Here is a 25,513-nt window from a genome sequence, read left to right on the forward strand (position 1 = left end):
TGGGAGCAGGGAGTCTTAACCACTGGACCGCCAGGGAAGTCCCAACAGTATACATTTTATATTTTTTTTCTTAACAAGGATGTGCCACTGAACATGTTCACTATGATCACTGTTTCACTAAAATCTTTCTTTAAAAAAAAATCTATCTATAAACAATTTTTAAAAATTAAATTTGGGGCCAAGAATTGTAGTTGATGATTTTGAGAGCGGCAAATCTGAGTTAGTCATATAGAGATGTAAGTGGTGATGAATGAGTGTTTGGGGCACAAGATTGGGCAGCATGGATAAGGACGGGAAAGAAGAGGAAAGGGGAGGAAGGAGAGATGAGCACAGACAATTAAAAATAAATAAATAAATAAATAAAAGTGGTTCTCACCTTTTCCCCTCCCTTCCAGAACCACGGGGAACAGTTAAAAAGTAATCCTCGCAGGTTCCTGTGAGCCGCCCTTCCTCCCAACCCAACTCTCCTTGAGCAGATGCCCTTCTATCACCTTGCAAATCTTTTTTTCTCCACAACCCAGTTGTGGAGAAGAAAGTGATGACAGCAATTTCAAACCTTGGGTTTTTAACATGACTGAACTTCTCCTAAGTCTTTTAGTAATTTGTTTAAGAATGTGCCTGGGGGCTTCCCTGGGGGCTTCCCTGGTGGCGCCTGGTGGTTGAGAGTCCGCCTGCCGATGCAGGGGACACGGGTTCGTGCCCCGGTCCGGGGGGATCCCACATGCCGCGGAGTGGCTGGGCCCCGTGAGCCATGGCCGCTGAGCCTGCGCGTCCGGAGCCTGTGCTCCGCAGCGGGAGGGGCCACAACGATGAGAGGCCCGCATACCGCAAAAAAAAAAAAAAAATGTGCCTGGAGCACAGAAGCTCCCCTCCATACCGGCTACAAATTCTAAACAGGCTTCGTTGGGGTTTTTTCAGTTGAGGAACAAAACCAGTTCTCCCCTAAAACCTTCATTTTTTTTTAAACATCTTTATTGGAGTATAATTGCTTTACAATGGTGTGTTAGTTTCTGCTGTATAACGAAGTGAATCAGCCATACATATACATATATTCCCATATACCGACCCTCTTGCATCTCCCTCCCTCCCACCCTCTAGGCAGTCACAAAGCACTGAGCTGCTCTCCCTGTGCTATGTGGCTGCTTCCCACTAGCTACCGGTTTTACATTTGGTAGTGTATATATGTCCATGCCACTCTCTCACTTTGTCCCAGCTTACCCTTCCCCCTCCCCATATCCTGAAGTCCATTCTCTAGTAGGTCTGTGTCTTTATTCCCGTCTTACCCCTAGGTTCTTCATGACATTTTTTTTTTTAGATTCCATATATATGTGTTAGCATACTGCATTTGTCTTTCTCTTTCTGACGTACTTCACTCTGTATGACAGACTCTAGGTCCATCCACCTCACTACAAATAACTCAATTTTGTTTGTTTTTATGACTGAGTAATATTCCATCGTATATATGTGCCACATCTTCTTTATCCATTCATCCGATGATGGACACTTAGGATGTTTCCATGTCCTGCCTATTGTAAATAGAGCTGCAATGAACATTTTGGTACATGACTCTTTTTGAATTATGGTTTTCTCAGGGTATATGCCCAGTAGTGGGATTGCTGGGTTCTATGGTAGTTCTATTTGTAGCTTTTTGAGGAACCTCCATACTGTCCTCCATAGTGGCTGTACGAATTCACATTCCCACCAGCAGTGCGAGAGTGTTCCCTTTTCTCCACACCCTCTCCAGCATTGTTTGTAGATTTTTTCATGATGGCCATTCTGACCGGTGTGAGATGATATCTCATTGTAGTTTTGATTTGCATTTCTCTAATGATTAATGATGTTGAGCATTCTTTCAAGTGTTTATTGGCAATCTTAAAACCTTCATTAATATGTCTATAGTATACTGACCCCAAGATAATGTGAAATATACTTTCTTTTAAATTTTATTGAAGTATAGTTGATTTACAATGTTGCGTTAATTTCTGCTGTAAAGCAGAGTGACTCAGTTATACATATATACATATACAGTCTTTTTCATATTCTTTTCCATTATGGTTTATCACAGAATATCGAATATAGTTCCCTGTGTTGTACAGCAGGACCTTGTTGTTTATCCATCCTCTACATAATAGTTTGCACCTGCTAACCCCAAACTCCCAATCCATCCCTAATCCCCACCCCCTTGGCAATCACAAGTCTATTCTCTATGTCTGTGAGTCTGTTTCTGTTTTGTAGGTAAGTTCATTTGTACCCTTTTTTTAGATTCCATATATAAGCAGTATCATATATGTCTTTCTCTTTCTGACTTACTACAATTAGTATGATAATCTCTAGGTCCATCCACGTTGCTGCAGATGGCATTATTTCATTCTTCTTAATGACTAATATTCCATTGTATATCTATGTGTGTGTGTGTGTATATATATATATATATATATATATATATATGTATGTATATTACCACATCTTCTTTATCCATTCATCTGTTGATGGGCATTTAGATCATTTCCATGCCTTGGCTATTGTGAATAGTGCTGCTATGAACATAGGGGTGCATGTATCTTTTTGAATTATAGTTTTGTCTGGGTATATGCCCAGGAGTGGGATTGCTGGATCATCTGGCAACTCTATTTTTAGGTATTTGAGGAACCTCCATACTGTTCTCCATAGTGGCTGTACCAATTTACATTCCCACCAACAGTGTAGGAGGGTTCCCTTTTCTCCACACCCTCTCCAGAAGTATGCATTTTTAAAAAAAAACATGAGTTTTTTAAAAACTACAGTGGGGAGGGTATCCACTCACAGGAGTGGCCTGGCACAGGCGTGCCAGAGCCCAAGCAGGGTAGGGGTGGCACCCACAAAGGGAAGGATCCAGGGTTAATCAGAGTCCAGCCAGAGTGAGGAATGCTGGACAGAAGAGCACAGAGGAGCCCTCCTGAAGGGACCCCCACAGGTCCAATCAGGGAGGACCTGAGTTATCAAAATAAATACTACCACTAACACAGTATAACCATTGACTAAAATAGGAAACCATGAGTCCATATAGCTATAAATAAGTAAACTCGAAGTTTGTTGAGAAATAGGGGTTCGACACCGTTTCAAAGTCTCTCTATAAAACGTTTACTGGGCTTCCCTGGTGGCGCAGTGGTTGAGAGTCCGCCTGCCAATGCAGGGGACACGGGTTCGTGCCCCGGTCCGGGAAGATCCCACATGCCACGGAGCGGCTGGGCCCGTGAGCCATAGCCGCTAAGCCTGGGCGTCTGGAGCCTGTGCTCTGCAGCGGGAGAGTCCGCAACAGTGAGAGGCCCGCGTACCGCAGAAAAAAAAAAAAAAGTTTACTAACAAAGGGGAAAAGAATAACTTCCTAGCAGGGAAGGCTGGCAGATGCCATCTTAACCAAGAGACTACGGTGAGTGACTATCATCCGAAATGGGGTGGGTCCACGTTGGGAGTTCCCAGGGAAGACACAGTGGGAAGGACACACCATCACCATTTAGTGTGTCTGCCAATGGTGTGGAATGTGGATCTGATCTCGAGAAAGCCTCAAGCAAAGCCAAACTGACGGACGTGCAACAAAATAACTGGCCTGGGCTCTTCAACAGAGTCAAAGTCATGAGCACCAAGATGGGGGAGCTGTTCCCGACTGAAGGCATCTGAAGACACATGACAACTCAAGGCATCACATGCTGCTAACTGGAAACACCTGTTACTTGAAATGGCACTGGGGACAAATGACAAGAGTGGAAGAGGGTGTGATGTGGAGCTGACGGTAATGTATCAGCTCATTTCATGATTTTGAGCCCTGTAGGGTGGTTGTGTAGTAGAGTGCCCTTGCTTATAGGAAAAAAAACACTCATGCCTGGGGGTAATAGCAATGTACTCCCAAATGACTGAGAGAAAACAACATTCTTTATACGATAGTGCCAACTTTTCCCAAAGTTTGTGACAATCTCAAATTAAAAACAAAATTTGAAGTCTGATTGTTTGTTTATTCTAAGTTACATACACAGGGACAGAACAGTTATGGATCATTTGTACAAGGAGACATAATTTAGCAAGTGATTTGCTACATTACATATGAGGAGGAATGAAAGGATGTATAAAATTCGCTAGTTTCACCTTAGGAAAAAATCAAACAAAATCCCTTTAGCCACACATGTTCATGTGCCCTTCTGTCCTCACCAGAATATCTGAACCCTCAGTCAGCAGGTTGGTGTAAACTCAGGGCCCTGCTCTGTCTTTTCATGCCAAGCCACTCCTACAACTGTTGTTATCACTCCAAGTGCATGTTAAGCGCATGGTACACTCAGGAACACCTCCCGCCAGCCAGAACACTGCCAGGAACTAAGGAACCAGACCAAAATAACTGCCGAGTGTTCTGCTTTCAAAGTCCAATTGCCGCAGACTCGGAACACAACGGTACTAGTCCCAGATCCTCCCAGACAGCTCTGCGATGCAACCACACTGAGCCTCGGTTTTGTCATCTGGAAAATGGGAAGCTGGCATGATAATCTCTCATGCTGATCAATTCCACCAGCATTGAACAAAGGCCTCCCCAGCCCTGGCCCTGTCCTCGAGGAGCTCCAGTCTAGCAGAAACGGGGGCTTGCAGATAGATGGAATGTGTAATGATCTCATTTCTGAGCACAGATTTGCTTCTGTTCAGGAAAGAGACAGCATGAGAAGAGGGGCAAGTTACAGGAAGATGTTGAGTCTCCACTGAATTTTGAGCATAGAAATAAGGGGCTCCCCCAAGTAGAATAAAGGGCTGGGGAGGAAAATTCACCCATGGGAGTCTAGCTACTTCAGGCAGTCAGCACTACACAATGGGTTGCTCTGGCGCCCCCTAGCCGTGTGACCTTGGGTAAGTTATGTAACCTCTGCATTTCCTTTCTCCGTTTGTAAAAGGGACAGAATAACATTACCCAGCCCGTCCTTGATACGGTTAAACGCTTTAATGTATGCCACACGCACCTATATAGGTAACATTTAATCTATACTTAATTATTAAATTATAAATATGTGATATGTAATAGTATATATTAATAACACAATATTTAACTATTTTAAATATTTGAGAATTTGATCTACATTCAATATAGTCTAAATGTCTTGGTCTCTGGGAAGGTTTCATGCTTCAATATATTCTACAAAAGACCCTGGCACATAGTAAATACTCAATTAACATTCATTGATATTTATTACAATGATATGGTTTATGAGGATTATAACTTGGTGTGGCTCAGAAAGAGGGTGCAGTGTGTGTGTGATGAGCGTGGGGTGGCTGCAATTTGTGCAACCAGCCAGGACCAGACTAACCAGCTGCCAAAGGCTGTAGACCACGAGATGAGGAGTGTGAACTTGACTCTGTCAGTAGCGGGAGTCTCTCTGTTGTAAGTCCTCATTTAGAACCTATTGATTCTTGATTTAACACACTGAGTTATCTGGTGTGACAGCCAACAGTAAACCAAAGGCAGAGAGTTCAAGGGACCAGTGGCTGATGGGAAGGAGGAAGAAGGGACAGAATACCACACCAGATGTGACAGGAGGAAATGAAGCAACATGAGAAGAACAGTGCAATTAGCTTCATGGCCTCAGCCTTTCTGGGCCTTCCAACCTCAATAACTTCTACTTGACCAAATCTCAGCTGGACAGAAAAAAAAAAGAAAGAAAGAAAAAACTGACTACAGATTAAATTATGCTCCACATACTCTGTTGAAGATGACTGAGAAAGTATGAAATGTTTTAAATGCTTCCAAAATTATTATTAAAGATGAAAAGCTTTGGAATTTATAGGGGAAAACATGTCTTAGGTGGAAAAAAATCACACGGCTGGAATTCCACACTCCTGGATAGGAAAGTCTGGCTGGGATCCTCCTGAAAGTCAAGAGAGCTGCTGCTCAAACGAGGAAACTCGATGACGTGGCCTTCTAACCCTGAAACTCAGGGCAAGGTGAGGTACAAAGACAGACATCAGGGAATAATCTCTGAAGTTAGCACAGATCCACAGAGGAACCATCTGAAAAACCCAAATCTGATTATAACTAGAATGCATCATGCATGACCAGACGTTAATTTTGGATCTTTACACAGGTTATAAATACATCATCAGGCAAAAAAGCAAAGTCCCCAGTGCAGCACTTAAAAAAAAAAAAGAATTCCCTTCTTCCCCATTCGCGGGAAGCTCATGAACACCTAAGGTAAAAATAAATCCGGAATTCAGATCAAATAACGAGCTACCAAGTCAATCCCCTGTCAAGGTCTTCCTAAGAGACACACCTCACCTTCAGAAACGCTTAAGATTAAGTTTATAACATGAAATTGTGACGTTAAATTTATTCCTTTTTCACCTGGGAAGTGAGGAAATGTAGCTTCCCAGCCCAGACAAAAAAACCTATGCGGGGGCCACGTGCCTGTGTCACAGCCAATGGAATACAAACTCATATAATGTTGGCCACTTCCAGAATCTAGCCCTGACACCTCCCCTGAGACCCTCCGGGTGGTGCCTCTTCTCTTCCCTACACATCAAATGCAGAGAAGCCAGAAGCCAAGCAGGTGGAGCAGCCTTGGGTCCCTGGATGACCTTGTGAAGAAAGAGAACCTGCAATAGATTGACGAGGGCCATCATAAACCTCCGAGTATACGAAGCCACTGAAATCTGGGGTTGTATGTTAAAGGGGTCAGCCTATCTAGACAAAAAACTGCCTTGGGTTAAAGAACTTCGGTGAGAATCTTCTGGGGAGCTTCTTTTGGAGCTACCAGCTCCAAAAAAATCCTTCGAAATTTACCATCATGGAAGTGAACTTAATTTCACAGACTTACAACTGAGACATACTGGATTCCTGAAAACCCAGCCTTACTAGCTACCTTTCAGAAGTAGAAGTTAACCACTCCCACGTGGAAACTCCCAGCGACTGTGTTCTCTCCTAACAATTTACTGACACCAAAAAGGCAAAGCCAACTAAGATGATCTCATCATCACAGCCAGCAACCCTAAAGGAAGGGCTACCCAGCAACGTGGGATGTGAGCAGGAAGGAGGACGAAATTCATTGAAAGAAAACCTATTCAAGGCAGTACGGCAAAATGTTTACTTCTACAGCACAGTGTAATCTGTATTTTTAGACACTGACGTGTAGCTCGGTGACTGGCACAGCGTGATCCCTATGACAAAGGACCGCATCTCAACCTTTCTTTAGAGAAAGGAGAGTCGACATGTCTTCACAAGTCAGCAACACCTGCATCGGCTTGGCAGGACTCACAATATGTAAATCATGAACCGTCTTACGCTGGTGCTGGAACCAAGGAGGAAAACCTGGATTCCCTTGCCCAGCGTCTTCACTGTCACGAAACGTTTTCTGACACTGCTTTGTTGGTGCACAGAGAGGAACAGGGTCAAAAATTGCTCACTCTGGGGAATTAATATCCTCCAAAGCGAGACAGGAGGCCCTGAATTGAGCTGCCAGTTTTCTAAAAAGGGGAAGGACCCCACCTAGGGAACAGCTGATATTACTAAGAAAGTGTTTTCTCTTCAATGACACCACCCAGTGAAAGATAGAAGCTTTAAACATGGAAGTGAAATCACTCCAAAAATGTCCACCAAGGTTCCCGGTAACTTGGGACACAGATTTTGGCCCAAACAGCCATGGGAGGTGGTTTATCATCATGTTTGAGTCAACTTAGTAATTTCTTAAAAGACTCATCCTCCCACACCTGGGTCTATGGGTCAATTTCAGAACAGGTCCATTTCCTCCGTGTTGGAGTGTAGCAGTGCACAAAGGGCAGTTCTTGGACTGGGGAGACGGGGGCGGGGGGTGGGGGCGGTGGATGGGACACCCCATTTTTGACTCAGCAGTCTAATTATCTCTGTCTACCTCTTCACAGGGAAAGAGAGGATTGAACAGTGACTGAGAAATTAGCCTCGAGGGCCAGGAAGACTATGGGGTGAGTCTCTCAACATCACTAAACTTCAATGTCTCATCTGTAAATGGTAAGAAGTCAGTTCTAGTGATTGTTCCTAGTAACACTGTACCACCACCATCCTACCCCCAAATGACCAGTGACAATTAAATGTAATAATATGCAAAAGCACATACTTGACTTGGAACGTAAAAGATGGATCAATAAAAGTTATCATTAGCACCTATCACTCAGCATGTAATGTCAGAGCCCTTGCAAACAGTAGGAAAACAGAAATAAAGAGATTTCAGGGGTTCTAAGAAGACTCCCCTCGTTCACAAAATACATTCCCTACCCAGCTGAATAATAACCAAAAAATCCACTGTTAAATGTTGATTTTTAATTATTTCTCGAGAAACACATACCTTTCAGAGAAGTAAACTTGCGCCTTATCAGTATGAACCATTCACTGAATCCACAGATAATAGGAGGCCCCTTTTACAGACAACAAACTGAAGCTCAGAGAGGTCAATGGTGTTGCCCAAATTCTTAGAAGTAGCTGAGTGGGAATTCCAACGTTGGTCCATTGGACGCTAGATAGATGGCCTTTTCCTATAGAATTCTGCCAGATACTAGTAACTGCATTCCTTCCGAGGGGAAAGTTTTTATAGCTAGAGAGAGTGAAAGGAAGAAAAGAGAATATGAAAACATTATGTAGATGGAAGGAATGAACAGGGCAGGGCATGGAACAGAAAGGAGTGTCAGGAAGCATTTTAATGAAGGTAGGGCTGCCCCACGAGAGAGAGCTCAGCAACCTTCTCAAATTCACATCACACACAACCTTTAAATTACAGCAGCTACTGGAGCAAAAAATAATATTTATATGCATAGAGTACATCCTATATATTATAAGCTACAACGAGCTTTAACTTAAATCTTCTGGCAATACACTGAGTGGTAGAGAAGCAAGATTTTCATGCATAAATTATCTCTTCTAAGAATTTGACAACTTCCCTGGTGGTGCAGTGGTTAAGAATCCGCCTGTCAATGCAGGGGACACAGGTTCGAGCCCTGGTCCGGGAAGATTCCACATGTCACGGAGTAACTAAGCCCGTGCGCCACAACTACTGAGCCTGCGCTCTAGAGCCTATGAGCCATAACTACTGAGCCTGCGTGCCACAACTACTGAAGCCCGCGTGCCTAGAGCCTGTGCTCCACAACGAGAAGCCACCGCAATGAGAAGCCCGCACACAGCAACAAAGAGTAGCCCCTGCTCGCCACATCTAGAGAAAGCCCGTGCACAACGAAGACCCAACACAGCCAAAAAGAAATAATAAATAAATAAATTTATAAGAATTTGAATACATTGATTCGGGGGAAATATTTGCTTTGAGCATTGTTGATAACTCTGGAAATTCAATAAACTCCTTTCCTTAAAGATTGACACAGTACCTACAAAAAGTACTTCTGAGGGGGAAAAACACCAGGAAAGTCACTTAACTCTGAGAATTTTTTTTTTTACCACATTTACTTTAATAACAGATCCTGGCACTTGAGTTTTAATGATATTCTGAGTCTTTGTGGAGACTCCCATATGGGTTCCAAAAATCAACACTTGCAACATTTGTAACATTTGTAAGTGAACAGAATGCTGGTTCACAATCCAAAGAGAGGAAAGAGAGACTGTTCTTTTAATGTCATTTATGACATGCGGGGGCAAAATAATTTATACCAAAAAAATGAGGAGTTAAATAGAGTACATTTTAAAAAAATTGATAGGCAGATGCTTTTAAAACAAGAACATCACCAGAGTGCTCATCTCCTTGGTAAATGCAGCCCAAATGGATGGATTCTGAGAAGTTCTAAAGGAAGTATAAAATGAGATTCCTCGGGCTTCCCTGGTGGCGCAGTGGTTAAGAATCCGCCTGCCAATGCCAGGCACACAGGTTCGAGCCCTGGTCCGGGAAGGTTCCACATGTTGCTGAGCAACTAAGCCCGTGCGCCACAACTACTGAGCAACTAAGCCCGTGCGCCACAACTACTTGCAGGCAGGTGTGCAACTGCTGAAGCCTGCACACCTAGAGCCCACGCTCGGCAACAAGAGAAGTCACTGCAATGAGAAGCCCGCGCGCAGCAACAAGGACCCAATGCAGCCAAAAATAAATAAATAAATAAATTTATTTTTAAAAAATGCAATTCCCTTACGGTATACAAACAATTCAACCACTACTAGGAATACTGATTAATGCTTATTGAGGATTTATGCTATGCATTCTACATGTGTAAACTCATAATCTTCCCAATAATCCTGGGAGAAGGAAATTATCATTATCAGGATCATTTTACAGATGAGGAAACTGAGTCTAGGAACATTAAGTCTCTTATCTAAAAGTGCTTAAGTGGTGGCCTGGTGGGGATCACACTGATCTTTACTTAGCTGGAGAGGAGGAAAAAAAGACTGAATATAAAGAAAAATCAGGAGAGCCTTCAAGAGTAGGATTTAAGCTTATTTTCACAACTGTGGATAAGTGATGACTTGGGATAGGCTGTCAAGACATTAAAATGTTAGTGGAACCAGTGGACTCTTGGACCTTTTTTATAAGGAAGAAAAAAGGGCCAACACAGTCAAAACAGATCATGAAAAGAAAGCATGAATTTCTTTAAATTGCTCCCACTGCCCTAAATATATATAGCAAAACAAGCAGAGCAGACATCAGGCTTCTCAAACTGGGGCCCATATTTTTCATCTCAACTCAATATATAGATGTATAGCCTGGTTTCTTTACTATTATGTTCCATTACCTTGTTTTGGTAATGTTGGCCCCAAACCACTAACATTATTTAATAAACCCCAAAAGGGTCTCAACCCTCAGTTAAAAATCACTGCCCAGATGGAAATTACAAGTCTCCACATGAAGCTATTTGTATTTCTTTTAAACATTCATGCTTTTAAAGGGCAGGGGTCACATAACCTTGCTCACTTTAGCAATTCTGCATAGGTCTTGGGAGTTGACGCTAAAACAAAGGTTCTCAGAGTAGGATCCCTGGAGAACTTTCAAAGGCCTTTGAACCTTCTGGAATTGGAGACAAAATTATGTGCATAGGCATATCTGCATTTGTAAAAAGAGCACTTCCATGGCTTTTACCAGCTTTTCAAATGAGTGGAACCCACAGAAGTTTTGTGTATGAATGTATTTATCTCATGAGGGTCACCAAACCTGGCAACCAAACTACATAAAGCTTCCCCTATATATAAATAAAATTAACATGCCAGGAGAGCAGGTCATTCCAGCCAAGATGGCCATGAAATTATGTCACAAAAGAAAGAGTAGCAATAGAGCAGAACATATACAGCATTCATTCATTTATTCTACAAACTTGAGTGTCTACCAAGGAAGATTGACCATATTAAGATTCTGGGTGTTAAATTAGGAGAGGGGGTTAAACTAGAGGGTCCCTGATGCCCTTGTGGTGTCCTAGCGCTACGACACTAGGATTCTGGAATCTGCAGAACGGAAGACTGTCACCTACCTACATTTTCTGTCCAACAGAGAACTGACAGAATGTTAAGGTAATTACTTTCAAAATCATTGCTTCATCACTGCTTATTCCTAATTAAACAGCCGAAATATTTCAAGAAAAGGTTTGCACTGATTTAGACAATCGTGAAGTGCAGCCACCCTCGGATGAAAAGGGGTGTCCGCATTTCACAAAGGGGAGCATTTTATGGGGAGTAAACACCTGAATGTCTATTAAGACAAAAACGTGGGACTTCCCTGGTGGCTCAGTGGTTAAGAATCCACCTGCCAATGCAGGGGACATGGGTTTGAGCCCTGGTCTGGGAAGATCCCACATGCCACGGAGCAAGTAAGCCCGTGCGCCACTAGTGAGCCTGCGCTCTAGAGCCCGTGAGCCACAACTACTGAGCCTGTGAGCCACAACTACCGAGCCTGCGTGCCACAACTACTGAAGCCCGTGCGCCTAGAGCCCGTGCTCTGCAACGAGAAGCCACCGCAATGAGAAGCCCGTGCACCACAACGAAGAGTAGCCCCCCTCACCGCAACTAGAGAAAGCCTGCATGCAGCAACGAAGACCCAATGCAGCCAAAAATAAATAAATTTTTTTAAAAAAACACACACACAAACGTGGCCTTCTCCTCACCCTATGGTTGGGGCAGAATCAGCCCTCTCACTGAAAATGCATCAAGACTCTAAGTGGTTCGCTTTTATCAGATCAAAGGTGATAAAATAATTGTTTGGGAACTATGATAGCATTCATCCCGATGGAACATGTGTACCACGTCCCCAGGCCTGAGGTTTCCTTCCCTGGGGAAGATCCATGTACAGTAAAGCACAGGAAACTCCCTGGCTTCACTGACTGCTTGGACTGCTAACGGGGATGGGTGGGCAGGGTCACTCACCTAGTTTGGGAAAATGACCCCCGCATGCCTAGCTCAAGCCTCTCTCTTCCCTCTCTCTTTGGGGTCTCCCAGGCCCACGGAGAACCCAAGGTCTGACCCACTCTGGATCATGTGGTAGGTGAGTTTAGAAGGTAATTTTAGTAGGGGGGCCACCTACTATTGTCCAGGGCTAGGTCTGCATAGGTGGGCAAGTCCATCTAACTCTTCCAGGTAAGGATTTCAAGAATCTTACTGTTGCCCTACTTCTAAGCCACAACCTCCAATCCCACATCTATCAATAACGAAGCTGACTTTTTGGTCTCCCCCTGCTGACTCCTCTGTCTTTCCCAGTTGGTTCAGAACTTGGGCAGGGAGGAGAGCTTCTCAAATCCCACTGGCTCGATCCTCTCCACATTCTGGATTTCAAGTGGGTTGACAGCACTTGAAAGACTGTGCTTGAACAACCCATAGAATGGGAAAAAAATATCTGTAAATCATGTACCTAATAAGGGACAACCCAAATGTCCATCCATGGATGGATGGATAAACAAAATGTGGTATATCCATATACTGACATATTATTCATCAATAAAAAGGAATGAAAGTAGGCTACACACTACAACATGGGCAAACATTATGCTCAATGAGAGAAGCCAGTTACAAAAGACCACATATTATATGATTCCATTTGTATAAAAAAAAATATCCAGGATAGGCAAATCCATAAAAAAAAAAAATAGAGTAAATTAATGATTTCTTAGAGCTAGACGGGAGTAAGGGTGGGGAGAACAGGGAGTGACAACTGATGGGTACATGGGTTTTGGGGGGATGGGGGTAATTTAAACACTCTAAAAATTGATTGTGTTGATTATTGCACAGTTCTGTGAATATATTAAAAATCAATGAATTAAAAAGAAAAAAAAAGACTGTGCTTGATTCGGCTGTTACTTCGTAATTTTAGGACAGACTACCTGTGCCAACTTAATCAGACAACTATATTACATATACCCATCCTTAAGCAGCTGCCACCCAGCAGAGAAACTAAAACAGGTAACTACTGACCCAGCTCAAGAGAGGATTTCAGAAAAAAGGTATCTTTCTTTTTTTTTTTTTTAATAAATTTATTTATTTATTTTTGGCTGTGTTGGGTCTTCGTTTCTGTGCGAGGGCTTTCTCTAGTTGTGGCGAGCGGGAGCCACTCTTCATCGCGGTGCACGGGCCTCTCACTGTCGTGGCCTCTCTTGTTGCGGAGCACAGGCTCCAGACGCGCAGGCTCAGTAGTTGTGGCTCACGGGCCTAGTTGCTCCGCGGCACGTGGGATCTTCCCAGACCAGGGCTCGAACCCGTGCCCCCTGCACTGGCAGGCAGATTCTCAACCACTGCGCCACCAGGGAAGCCCAAAAGGTATCTTTCTTTAGGTGAATGCCCAGTCACAGAACTAATGGCAGGGCTGCAGGGTGGAGTTAACAACACTTTGGGCAGTTACAGCTCCCAGATCTTTGCAGAGAGAGTATTTCATTCTATAATTCAAAGTGCATTTCCAGAATAAGAAGTATTCAAGTGTGAATATTTTGATACACCCCCTAAGGCTTTAAGTTCAGGATAAATTATCAATGGTTAATAGGTGGTCAAGAGACTCAACTCTGCAGAATAACTACCTAAGAACTCAAAACAAATGTTCTAAGTAGATTTTTCTATTCCCAACTCTGATTAGCAAGACCTGCCAATTTCATCACGGTACAACCAAGAAAATCTAATACTTGGGAAATAAATCTTTGGGGCTCTGAGACTAGAAGAAAAAAGTTCTGTAGATAAATCTTCTTGACATTATTTTATCATTATCTTGACAATGTTATTAGACAGAAGAAATCTGATTCAGCCCGGATTCTCCTTCAAAACGTTCCCTTTGTGTCTTGACATGACAAGCTGGCCTCCGTGGTAGAACCAAACTTTTTGTGTCTCTAGGGCTTCAGTTTCATTGTATTGTGTAGGTGGGGTTTTTTTCTGGAGCTCTCATTTCTGCTGCTCTCCATGCTAAATGCCCAGATGGCAACATAAGTAAATCATCTTTAGGAAAGATGAATTGATAAACAAGAATAATAATGCACATTCAAAATGAGCTCAATTGGTATAAAGTATCTGTTTGAGTCCCTGTTTTCAATTCTTTGGGGCACATACCTAGGAGTGGAATCACTGAGTCATACGGTAATTTTATGCTTAACAATTTGAGGAACCATCAAAATCTTTTCCACAGTAGCTGCACCATTTTGCATTCTCAACAGCAATGTCAAGGGTTCCGATTTCTCCATGTGTTCACTAACACTTGATATTTTCCTTTTTTTTATTATAGCTATTCCAGTGGGTGGACAGTGATCTCATTGTGGTTTTGATATGCATTTCCCTAATGACTAATGATGCTGAGCATATTTTCATGTGCTTATTGGTCATACGTATATCTTCTTTGGAGAAATGTCTATTTGTCCATTTTTAAAATTGGGTTGTTTTTCTGTTGTTGTTCTCATTGAGTTCTATGACGAATGTTCATAGCTACACTATTCACAATAGCCAAAAGGTGGAAACATAAATGTCCACTGGCAGATGAACGGATAAACAAAATGTAGTATGTATACGTAATGAAATACTATTCAGTCAACGAAAAGAAATACAATTTCTGATACACGCTAGGACAGGAATGAAGCTTGAAAGCATTATGCTAAGTAAAATAGGTCGACCAGTCACAAAAGAACAAGTATTCCACTTATGTGAAGAATTGCCTATCTGGAATACGCAAATTTGTAGAGACAGAATGTAAAACAGAAGTTGGAGGTGGGGATGTTATTGCTTAATGGGTACAGAGTTTCTGTTTGGGATGAGGAAAAGCTCTGGAAAAAGATAGTGGTAAAGGTTGCACAACGTCATGAATATACTTAAGTTGGCTGAATTGTTCATTTAAAGATGTTTAAAATGGTAAATCTTTTGTTATATATATTTTACCACAAAAAAATCAGCTCAATTTTGTTCACTGTATGCTTCCAAATATAATTTGTCAAAAAAAAAATATTCACAACATAAAAGAAGGACAAAGATGGTTGAGTCAGGGGGCCCTGAGGCAGCTGTGAAGAGGAAACAGCATTCAGGTTAGGTGGTATCAAGCTCACGACACTTCCAGCTCTACGCTGATTCATGTGCTAGGGTGGGAGAATTCTTCAACCTCTCAAAGCCTCCTTAGTTACAGGATCAAAAAGGGGGTGGGGGGCTGGGGATTAACCTCAGATGGTTACTGTAGGGATACAGGAAGTCACCTGCCTGAAAAGCCCAACACAGGGACAGACCTAAGGGGACACTCAGTACGTTTAGTCGGCCTTCACCTCCCCCCTTCCTAAGACCGCAGTCTTCTCCACATGATTTGAGCCCAATCTAGACACTGCCCCCTCCATGCTCTTCTGTGTTTTTTGAAATATTTCATGACAGAATTTTAAAAGCAAGTAAAAATTGCTCCTTATATAACATATTGATGTAACCAAATTGATGGAATTAAGTGTAAGAAAACATTAACCTTCCCTGACATCTTTCAAAATCCAACTCAGGGAGAAGGAAGAAAGAAGTCTAGAAGGAAATATGCTACATGTCAATAGTGGGTACCTCTGGAGGCAGGCCAAGGGGTAGTTTTGATTCTTCTCTTTTTGCTTGTCTCTATATTCCGACTTTTCTGTAATGAAGGTGCATGATCATTTTAAAATATTATTTACAAAAGAGAAAGAAGAGGCTAGCTTGGAGTTCAACTTCTCTCAAATCTTCCTTGCCTCCTCTTCCCCTCCCCGACCAGAGTCCATCACTCACACTCACGTATTCCATCTGCCTCATCACGATGTAGAGGACAGTTCTAGCTCACATTTACTGAAGGTGTGCCAGTGCTGGGCACTCCTCTAAGTTCTGACACATGCTAATCCATTGACTATTTGCAACAACTTGATGAGGTGGGTACCACTGTCCCCCATCTTATGGGGGAAGGAACAGAAGCCCCAAGAGGACTGTAATTTGCCCACAGTCACTCTAGTGATCTGTGACAGAGCTGGTCCCCCACCCAGGCAGTATAGCTCCTGAATCCGCATTCTTAGCCTCAACACCCTGCCCCCTCCTAGATGGACTTCTATTGTTGTCACTGCCTTTCTCTTTGGCACTATGCAATGACATTCCTGTCACCTCTGCCACACTGAGACAGGAGCTGCCCCCGACGGATCTCCACCTGCAATATCCATCCCATACTAGGTTCTCTAGTCCAGCTACTGAACTGGTCACTACTCAATTGTATGTCCCAAACCAAATGAATTTTTTAAATACTTGTATAGAACACGTACGCCTCTATTTCTATTTCCATGATAGTGGTAAGCAGTCACTGATAATTAGAGCCAAGTGTGGCTCATTGATCCTCCCACATAGCTCAGGCATGAGCCCCTCAGCCAGGAAGCAGTTAGCCAAATGTTTCTTCAGGAAACGGGTTCGCTGGTGAAGTTCATGGGAAATTACTAGGTGCGCTTCTGACCTTCACAGCCAAAGTTAAGAAACACAGACTAGTCATACAGAAGCCATGAAAAGTAGTGCTATAGACACATCAGGAGAGGAAACAGAAAACAGGGGCCGGATAATCATGTCAATCACAATCATTTCACGATGTCCACCTACTGCAGTTAATGGAGCTCCACAGACAGGAAATGGAGAGAACTGGCTTAGAACTGGTTAAATCCAACAAAGGTTTAATAGGAGAAAAAAATAGAAGTCTTTTAAAAGCCCCAATATCACTCATTTGACTCCAGCCTAAGAGCAGAGAAATAATGACAACAACAATAAAGCTGACAGTTTGGGGGAGGGGACCAACCATAACTCAGACACTGGAGAAATATATTAATCTTCTTAACAGTTCTAGAAGGAAAATACCCACAATTTATAAATGAAGAATCCAACACACAGAGAGTTTAAGTGACTTATCCAAGGTCACACAGCTAGTAAGTGCTAGAACTATGATTTTTATTCTGTCTGCTGCTCTTAGCCTTTTTTTCTGTCTCTACCTTTCGGAGAGCTACCTCAGAATTCTAGGATTCCATCTACAGGGCTCTTGACACGGCCATAAGCAAACATTAGCTACCCAACTTGAAAGTCTGACGTTCACGCTGAAGGCAAAGATGTTTGCATGTTTTGGCTTCCAAACAACTAAGTGGATTTCTAGGTCATTTCTTTGCAGAAATTATTTATGTATTTAAGGAACATTCCAGTAATGTTCTCACCAACTAGAGCTCCCGGAGCACAAGGAAATCCCACCACATAAGAACAGATGATCTTTCCATTACTGTTCCACCAAGGTAAACAAACACACCAACACTAAAACAATTAAGGATTTTTGACAGTTCAACAGTGCTCACGGACAGTCATGGAAACACACGTTCTGAGGGTGTGCTTTTGGAATTGACTCAGAAGGGCCTTCATCTAAAATAATACACACGTTTATCTTTTACCTGTGGAAATATGGATATCTTTCTACCTCTTAGGTCATAAAGATGGAAAGAAACCAGGAATCAATGGGCTGGAGGTGCCACATGGAGGAGACATTCAAAAGAACCATACTACTCAACATTTTTCCATTATGTTGTTTATTTCCACATGCAACTCTAAATAAGGCAATATTACATTATAAAATCAGTAACATACTTTATAGTGGCATTTGGGAATTTCTAAAAATAGAGCTGAAGACTCTATTTAAAATAAAGAAGTCCAATATATCCAGACAAAACTCTAATCCAAAAAGATACATGCACCCCTATGTTCATAGCAGCACTATTTACAGTAGCCAAGACATGGAAACAACCTAAATGTCCACTGACAGAGGAAAGGATAAAGATGTGGTCCATATACACAACGGAATATTACTCAGCCATAAAAAGAACGAAATAATGCCATTTGCAACAACATAGATGGAACTAGAGATTATCATACTAAATGAAGTCAGAAAGAGAAAGACAAATACCATATGATATCACTTATATGTGGGATGTAAAATATGGCACAAATGAACCTATCTACAAAACAGAAACAGACTCACAGACATAGAGAAGAGACTGGTGGTTGCCAAGGGGGAGGGGGTTGGGAGGCTGGGGTGAGCAGATGTAAGCTATTATATACGGAATGGAGAAGCAACAAGGTCCTACCGTACAGCACAGAGAACTATATTCAGTATCCTATGAAAAACCATAATGGAAAAGAATATTTTTATAAAATGAATGCATATATATAACTGAATGACTTTGCTGTACAGCAGAAATTAATACAACATTGTATACTGACTATAATTCAATTTTTTAAAAATCAAAAAAAGATAAAATAAAGAAGCCCACCTCTCTGCAAACTGTGTATTTCACACCATTCCCATGTGCTGCCAACGTCTGCCTTTCCCAACTGCCATGCAGCGTCCCCTTGTGGAATGACCCCTGGCTCTGGCTCCAGAAGGACTGCGGCTGTGCGTATAAACACTCTGATCCTGGCGAGAGCCAGATCCTTCACTTCCCTCCCACAGGTTAGCAGCTGAATTCTCCATCCATCAATGACTATGACCGTAACATCTTCCCATTTGTATTTTTTGGTTCTGTTCCATTTTTTAAACCAATGCCCTCATTTATCAGGAATGAACTCAAGCAGCTTCTTCTGGAGAAAGACATGGCTCTCTCCTGCCTTTCTGTTGACCCAATTCACTTGGGAAACTTTCTGGAGAAACAGGGTTAAGGTGAGGGAGATGTCTCAGGCCCCTACATGAGAATTATCCATTACCAACTTGGAACGCAGCTGACATTGAAAAAGGAACTCCTTACCTATTGGAATATCAAACCAAAAAATGGAAAGAAAATCAAACAACCTTATCAGTCAACTCTACCATACTTCAGTCCACACTATGAGATCCCAGACAATCCATAATAAGCCATAAGGACCCATGAACTAGGAAAAAAGAAGTCCTCTGCAATGATAGTACTGAAGAACTAGGGCAAGTCCCTGTAGCCCTCTCCCTGTAGATGTGCATGGTAATACACTACCCACCAGGTAATACTTGCCAAGGACTTAAGATGCTAGATGAAAGGCATTCGTGAAACGCAAAATCCCTCTTATTGTGTTGGGCCCAGAGGCTGTCCCTCTAAGTTCTTTGCAGTGGTGATTAAAGCCATCCCCTTCCATCCCTTCCCTACCTTCCATTGATGTGAGGTTTAATTACTGTGCACTTGGGGTTTAAGATCCCTAGATGCAAAGGTGACCCGATGTGAAAGTTATTATTATTCTGTTCAAAGTACACTGGTAAACTAACATCTGTGGACAAGTTTACCGCATGACACTTAAAATGGGCTAACGAGGGTCAAATACCAAAATATTTAGGAAGGGATTTTTGAAAGGCTCAGGTACCCTCCAGCTATGTTCAGGCCATCATGAGGAGGTAACACATAGGACAAATGGTTCACTTTTCTAAGAACCAAAACATGATCAGACTGAACCAAAATGGGGTGTGTGAAGTGGAAAAGAGAGTCGAACCTGATTACAGACAAGAAAGGGGCTCTCAGAGCAAAAGAAGAGGAGGATTTTTCTGTTTTGAAGGTAAATGAAGCATCTGACTGCAGAGAACCCTGAATGATCTTGGAGCATTTCTCGAGCACTCTTTTTTTGTTTGTTTGTTTTGTTTTGTTTTGTTTTGTTTTTGCAGTACGCGGGCCTCTCACTGTCGTGGCCTCTCCCGTTACGGAGTGGACGCGCAGGCTCAGCGGCCATGGCTCACGGGCCCAGCCGCTCCGCGGCATGTGGGATCTTCCCGGACCAGGGCACAAACCCGTGTCCCCTGAATCGGCAGGCGGGCTCTCAACCACTGCACCTACCAGGGAAGCCCTCTCAAGCACTCTTGAACTCCATATGGAACTCATCAGGTACCTACCCAGGCATGGTTAAAGACCTTTTCCTCATCAGCTATGAAGAAAGAGATTTGCACCTAGAGAAGTCAAAAACAAACAAATAAACAAAAAACTTACTAATAGAGACCCAATAACACCAGTGGGATCAGGGCTGTGTGAGCCATAACAAAGTCGAATCACTGCTCAGACATGAGGATTACTGGCCACACGGGTGAGAAGGAGAAGGCTGTCTGGCTTACTCTCAACACTGCAGGCAGAAGGATCCTATTAAAACCTCAGTCAGGGGGCTTCCCTGGTGGCGCAGTGGTTGAAAATCTGCCTGCTAATGCAGGGGACACGGGTTCGAGCCCTGGTCTGGGAATATCCCACATGCCACGGAGCAACTGGGCCCATGAGCTACAAGTACTGAGCCTGCGCGTCTGGAGCCTGTGCTCCGCAACAAGAGAGGCCGCGACAGTGAGAGGCCCACGCACAGCGATGAAGAGTGGCCCCCACTTGCCACAACTGGAGAAAGCCCTTGCGCAGAAACGAAGACCCAACACAGCAAAAATAAAAAATAAATAAATGAGACAGAAGGAAATAACTGCCCTGGAAAACAGATTAAAAAAAAAAATTTAAAAAAAAAAAAACCTCAGTCAGATCATGTCTCCCTCCCACCATCCTCCAAAGGCCTCCCTCCTACTGCCCCCTCCCCTGACCACACTCACCTCCTGGAGTCTCCCCCTTGCTCTCTCCAGCCAGGTCCCAGTGGCCTCCAACATGCCAGGCCCAACCTCAGCCCCTCTACCTGGATCACTCCCCATCTGTTAACAAAAGATCTCACTCCCTTAACCCCTTGCCACCTTTGTTTCGAAGTCACCCATGCAATTCCCTAACCCCCTTGTTTAAAAGTTCAAACTCCCAGCACTTCCTAGCTCCCTTCCTAGCTCCCTGGTTCTCCACCACAATGATCACCTTCCAACACACTCCACGTTTTAACTACTTCATCACTGCCTATCTTCCGCCCCTAGAATGTCTACACACGCGTGCAGAGATTCTTCTGGGTCTCACTCACTCCTATACCCTCACAACCTGGAAGTGCGCATGGCCCTAAGTGAGGGGCTCGATAAATATTTGTGGAAGACGTGAATGATGACTTCAAAAAAGTAAAAGGTTTCAAGGAGAAACGCTGATGTAAACTTCTGGAAAAATCTTTGAACTCACTCAGTTCCATGTTAATATGCCCTGTGCCCATAGCGACCCCTGGCAGAAAGGTAACAGGATCAAGGCAGGATTGGGCCATTTCCGGTCCCCAGACTACAGCACTTTCAAATACTATCAAGCCCAGCTCCTCCCTCACCATGCCCCACGCAGGGAAGACTGGCTCACATGGAATCTACCCAAGGAATCAGTTCGTCAAAAACTGCATCCTTAAGGACTTCCCTGGTGGCGCAGTGCTTAAGAATCCACCTGCCAATGCAGGGGATGTGGGTTCAAGTCCTGGTCCGGGAAGGTCCCAAATGCCACGGAACAACTAAGCCCATGAGCCACAACTACAGAACTTGCACTCTAGAGCCCATGAGCCACAACTACTGAGCCCCTGTGCCACAACTACTGAGCCCGCGCTCCACAACCAGAGAAGCCACCGCAATGAGCCCACACACCGCAACAAACAGTAGCCCCCACTTGCCGCAACTAGAGAAAGCCCACGCGCAGCAACGGAAGACCCAACGCAGTCATGAATTAATTAATTAATTAAAAAGAAAAAATCCTGTGCTCTGACTATTCATCCTGGCCCCACCCCCCATAGTTTTGCCTTTTCCAGCACGTCATATGGTTGGAGTCATGCAGTACGTAACTTTCTTAGACTAGCTTCTTTCACTTGGTAACATGCATTTAAGTTTCCTCCATGTCTTTTCATGGCTTGAAAGATAGTTTTTAGCCTTGAATAACATTCCATTGTCTGGATGTTCCACAGTTTATTTATCCATTCACCTACTGAAGGACATCTTGGTTGCTTCCAAGTTCTAGCAACTATGAATAAAGATGCTACAGGCATCCGTGTGCAGGGTTTTTGTGCCGATGCTTGTACGTTTTTAATAGCATCTTAGGGAGAGAGAGAGAAATGTAAAGCACAACCTTAGCGAGTTGAAGACAAAATAGCTTCACACTCTCGAAGAAAGTCCCTCTTTCTAAGAATATTTTTGAGAAGTTAAATTTGTCAAAGAAGTCTGGTTTTAGATTTATACACACATGAATTCATTTCCAACACTATGGTTTTTTCAAGCACTTCAAATGGATTATAAACTCTGAAACGTCATACAGGTTTTGAATATTTTCTTTTGTCCCTATTAATAACGTCTCTCTGTGGGACTTCCTTGTCAATTCCATTCCACTTAGTCCATTTTCCCCAACTGGTACCACCAGCTCCTGAGTTCTGTTGCGGGATCTACCATACCTGACATATCTATCCATGCCTGAATTCCACGAGCCTCTCACTAAGTAAGGCACACAGTAGGTGCTAAAAACAATTGCTAACTGGTAAATGCATCTGAACATTCCACCAAGTATTCAACCAAGATTATGACAAATTTCCAGACAAAGATTCATAAAAGTCCCTGGACACAGTTATAGAAACAAATTAGAAAAGTAAGCATGCATTCAATCAACTATGTCAACATCCACATACTAACTATTAAACAAAAACCAGAGAAAGGTGGGCATCTCAAGTCAGAGAGATCCATCTCTTTAGAAAAGAGCAGCTTACCACCTCCAAACACAGACTGCAGGCCCTAAGGCCCTCACGGCTCAAAGGACTACCCGCCACAGCACCTCTCAGGGGAGACGTGAGCAAAGATGGTACCCAAGAGCCCAAACGTGTAGGACATGAAACACCAGTAGAAATCACTTCTCAACGATTTCTGAAGTCAAAATTCACTCTCAGTTTCTAAAATCAAAATGAATTCCCACGCAACCATACTACTCAGGACCGAAATCCTCGACCGTACCACACCAGCTTTAAAAACTCAAATCGAATCACAAGGCAGTTCAGAAGGCCTTCCATTTCATATTTGTAAATGTAGACATTTACAAAATGTCTACTCAAGGCTGACATTTTGCAGACAAATTTCCCACATCCTGTATCTACCACATTCAAAGTATTCCTGGGCTTTCATACCCACTCCCACTTGTGAGTTTAAAAAAAGACCAGAGAGGAGGCCAGATGGATAAACTGACAGGGGTCACCCGAACTAATGCCCCCACTTGCAGGATTTCAACCTGATTTCAAATTGTAGAAATAAAAGGCAGGCAATCCGAGTTTAAATGCCAACTTGATGTGTTCTTGAAAAGACGGAAATATTTAATATTCAGATCTGCTTTTTGCTTTCTTTTAAACCATAAAGTCCCAATGAAAAAGTAATCCATGTATAATGTATCTGATTACTCGGAGAAAGCAAGTATACACTCCTGTGTTCCCTTTATCTAGCAGCAAAATGGTGTGTTTCCCCATTTTGGTTAATTTCTCCACTGCTGAAAATTACTTCCAGATCCAATCTCTTCTTTAGTTTCCATTTCCATCCTATATGAAACCCCCTACTCCTGGAATAAAAAAGAAAGAAGGAAAGAAAGGAAAGAAAAGAAAGAAAGAAAGAAAGAAGATAACACAATATTTTAAATACAACACCAAAAACAAAATCCAGCTGCAGCATCCGGGTCTAAAACAACATGTTTAAACAAACAACACAGCAATATCAAGCTAAAAGTTGAGTCTTGATACATAATACCCCTATTACAGGCTTACCATATAGAGAGAAACTTCTGTACGTCACAAGGACCCCAAGGATATAATTTCCTGACCCAAGCAACTGGCTCACCAAATGTCCAAGGGTTAGGAAGAGCTCAAGTCAAGAAAACTTGGGTCTCTTCACTTGTAGCCCAGTGTTCTTTTCATATTTTACTGAATAAACACTAGCAAATAATGATAATCACTTTGTTTCAACACAAATGACTGAGTTTATTTACCTCCCTCACCTCATTTTTTAAAAAAATAAAAATGACCATTCGCCAAAAGAGAAAACTCGCTGTGCCCTAGCAGGAGATAATTTCTAGCAGTATCAACACTGACAATGGAACCACGACCAAGGAACTGAGTAATACAACTCCCATGTTCATAGTCATGCTATTTACACGATAATTGAAATCACCCTCCAAGGATCTAAAGTCAGTAGGTTAGATCTTTTCATGACTGAATGGCCCATCAGACATCCACACAAACTAGATTCCTCTAAATACTGAAAAGAGTGGAGCAGAAACTAATTGCTCATATTGGTGGTTTGCTGCTGACTCTTAGACAGAAAGAAACACTGAAGATGTACGGACTGTCCCAGCAACACAGGAAAATCAGAATTGGGAAGAGCCACAGAGGCCTGGGGGAGTTGGGCGTGCAAACTGCCCACGTGTCTACCTGGACTTAACTGTGCACAGCTGTGTCACGCTTATGTCTGTCTCTGTCTCTGTCTCTGTCTCTCTCTCTCTCTCTCTCTGCCTCACTTTCCTCACCTGTAAAGCTGGAATGATAATAGTTCATTGGGTCATGGGGAAGATTAAATGTGTTAGTCCATGAGCAAATGGACTAGTCCAGAGAGCAAATACTTAATAAACAAGAGAAATTAGTAATAATATTATTATTAATGATTTTCCCAATCATTTCACCATTGAATGACAAATGTCCTGACCCTTCAAATGTACCAAAATTCTAGATGATATCTCTCCTCTTTGGCCCCCTACTAACTTTCCCATGGAATTATCTTTTCTCCCCTTCTACACTATAAGCTCCTTGAGGGCGTGTGAGCTGCGCTCACACCTCACTGAATCACCCGAGGACACCTCCAAGGACAATACCCATAGCTACCCAATGAGTGACTTGTGGAATGAATAAATAAACTAACCCCCCTTCCCCCTCCCAATCAGTAGGAAGCCTAGTAACTAGATGTCAATCCGTTAACTTGAATACATTATCTCAATTTGGTTTGTAAATGCATTAGAGAAATAAATAGCTACAGTTATTACCCAGAGGCTGGACTAGGAAAAGCTTTTTCAATCAACCCTTGTGGCTTTTGCCTTTTCCACTTGGATGGAACTCCATGCTTGGAGTTTGCATGCAGGCAACTGCAATTACCTCCAGTGTTCCTTCTAAAGCTAAAACCACAAACTATTTGATTGTCACAGGCTGTCAGCCCTTGATTTTTCGTCCAGGCGTGACTCTGCTGCCTCATGCCCACCCCGTCTGGGGGTTCTTCATTAC

The 25,513-nt window shown here is 42.8% G+C and overlaps 1 protein-coding gene across 10 annotated transcripts in view; it reads right to left on the reverse strand.

The window, feature by feature from the left end:
- TIAM1 (TIAM Rac1 associated GEF 1) overlaps window positions 1–25,513 on the reverse strand; it is a 504,950-nt gene that overhangs the window by 171,013 nt on the left and 308,424 nt on the right. The window contains exon 1 of one of the 10 annotated variants that reach the window (XM_019922345.3): window positions 8,322–8,587. The exons of the other annotated variants lie outside the window; for them this stretch is intronic. The gene's annotated coding sequence lies outside the window, so the exon portion shown is untranslated. Of the gene's footprint in view, window positions 1–8,321; window positions 8,588–25,513 lie in introns of those variants that run through there. 10 annotated transcript variants of the gene reach the window in all.

Source organism: Tursiops truncatus, chromosome 4 (assembly GCF_011762595.2).
Source record: "Tursiops truncatus isolate mTurTru1 chromosome 4, mTurTru1.mat.Y, whole genome shotgun sequence".
In the NCBI taxonomy this organism is placed as follows: Eukaryota; Metazoa; Chordata; class Mammalia; order Artiodactyla; family Delphinidae; genus Tursiops; species Tursiops truncatus.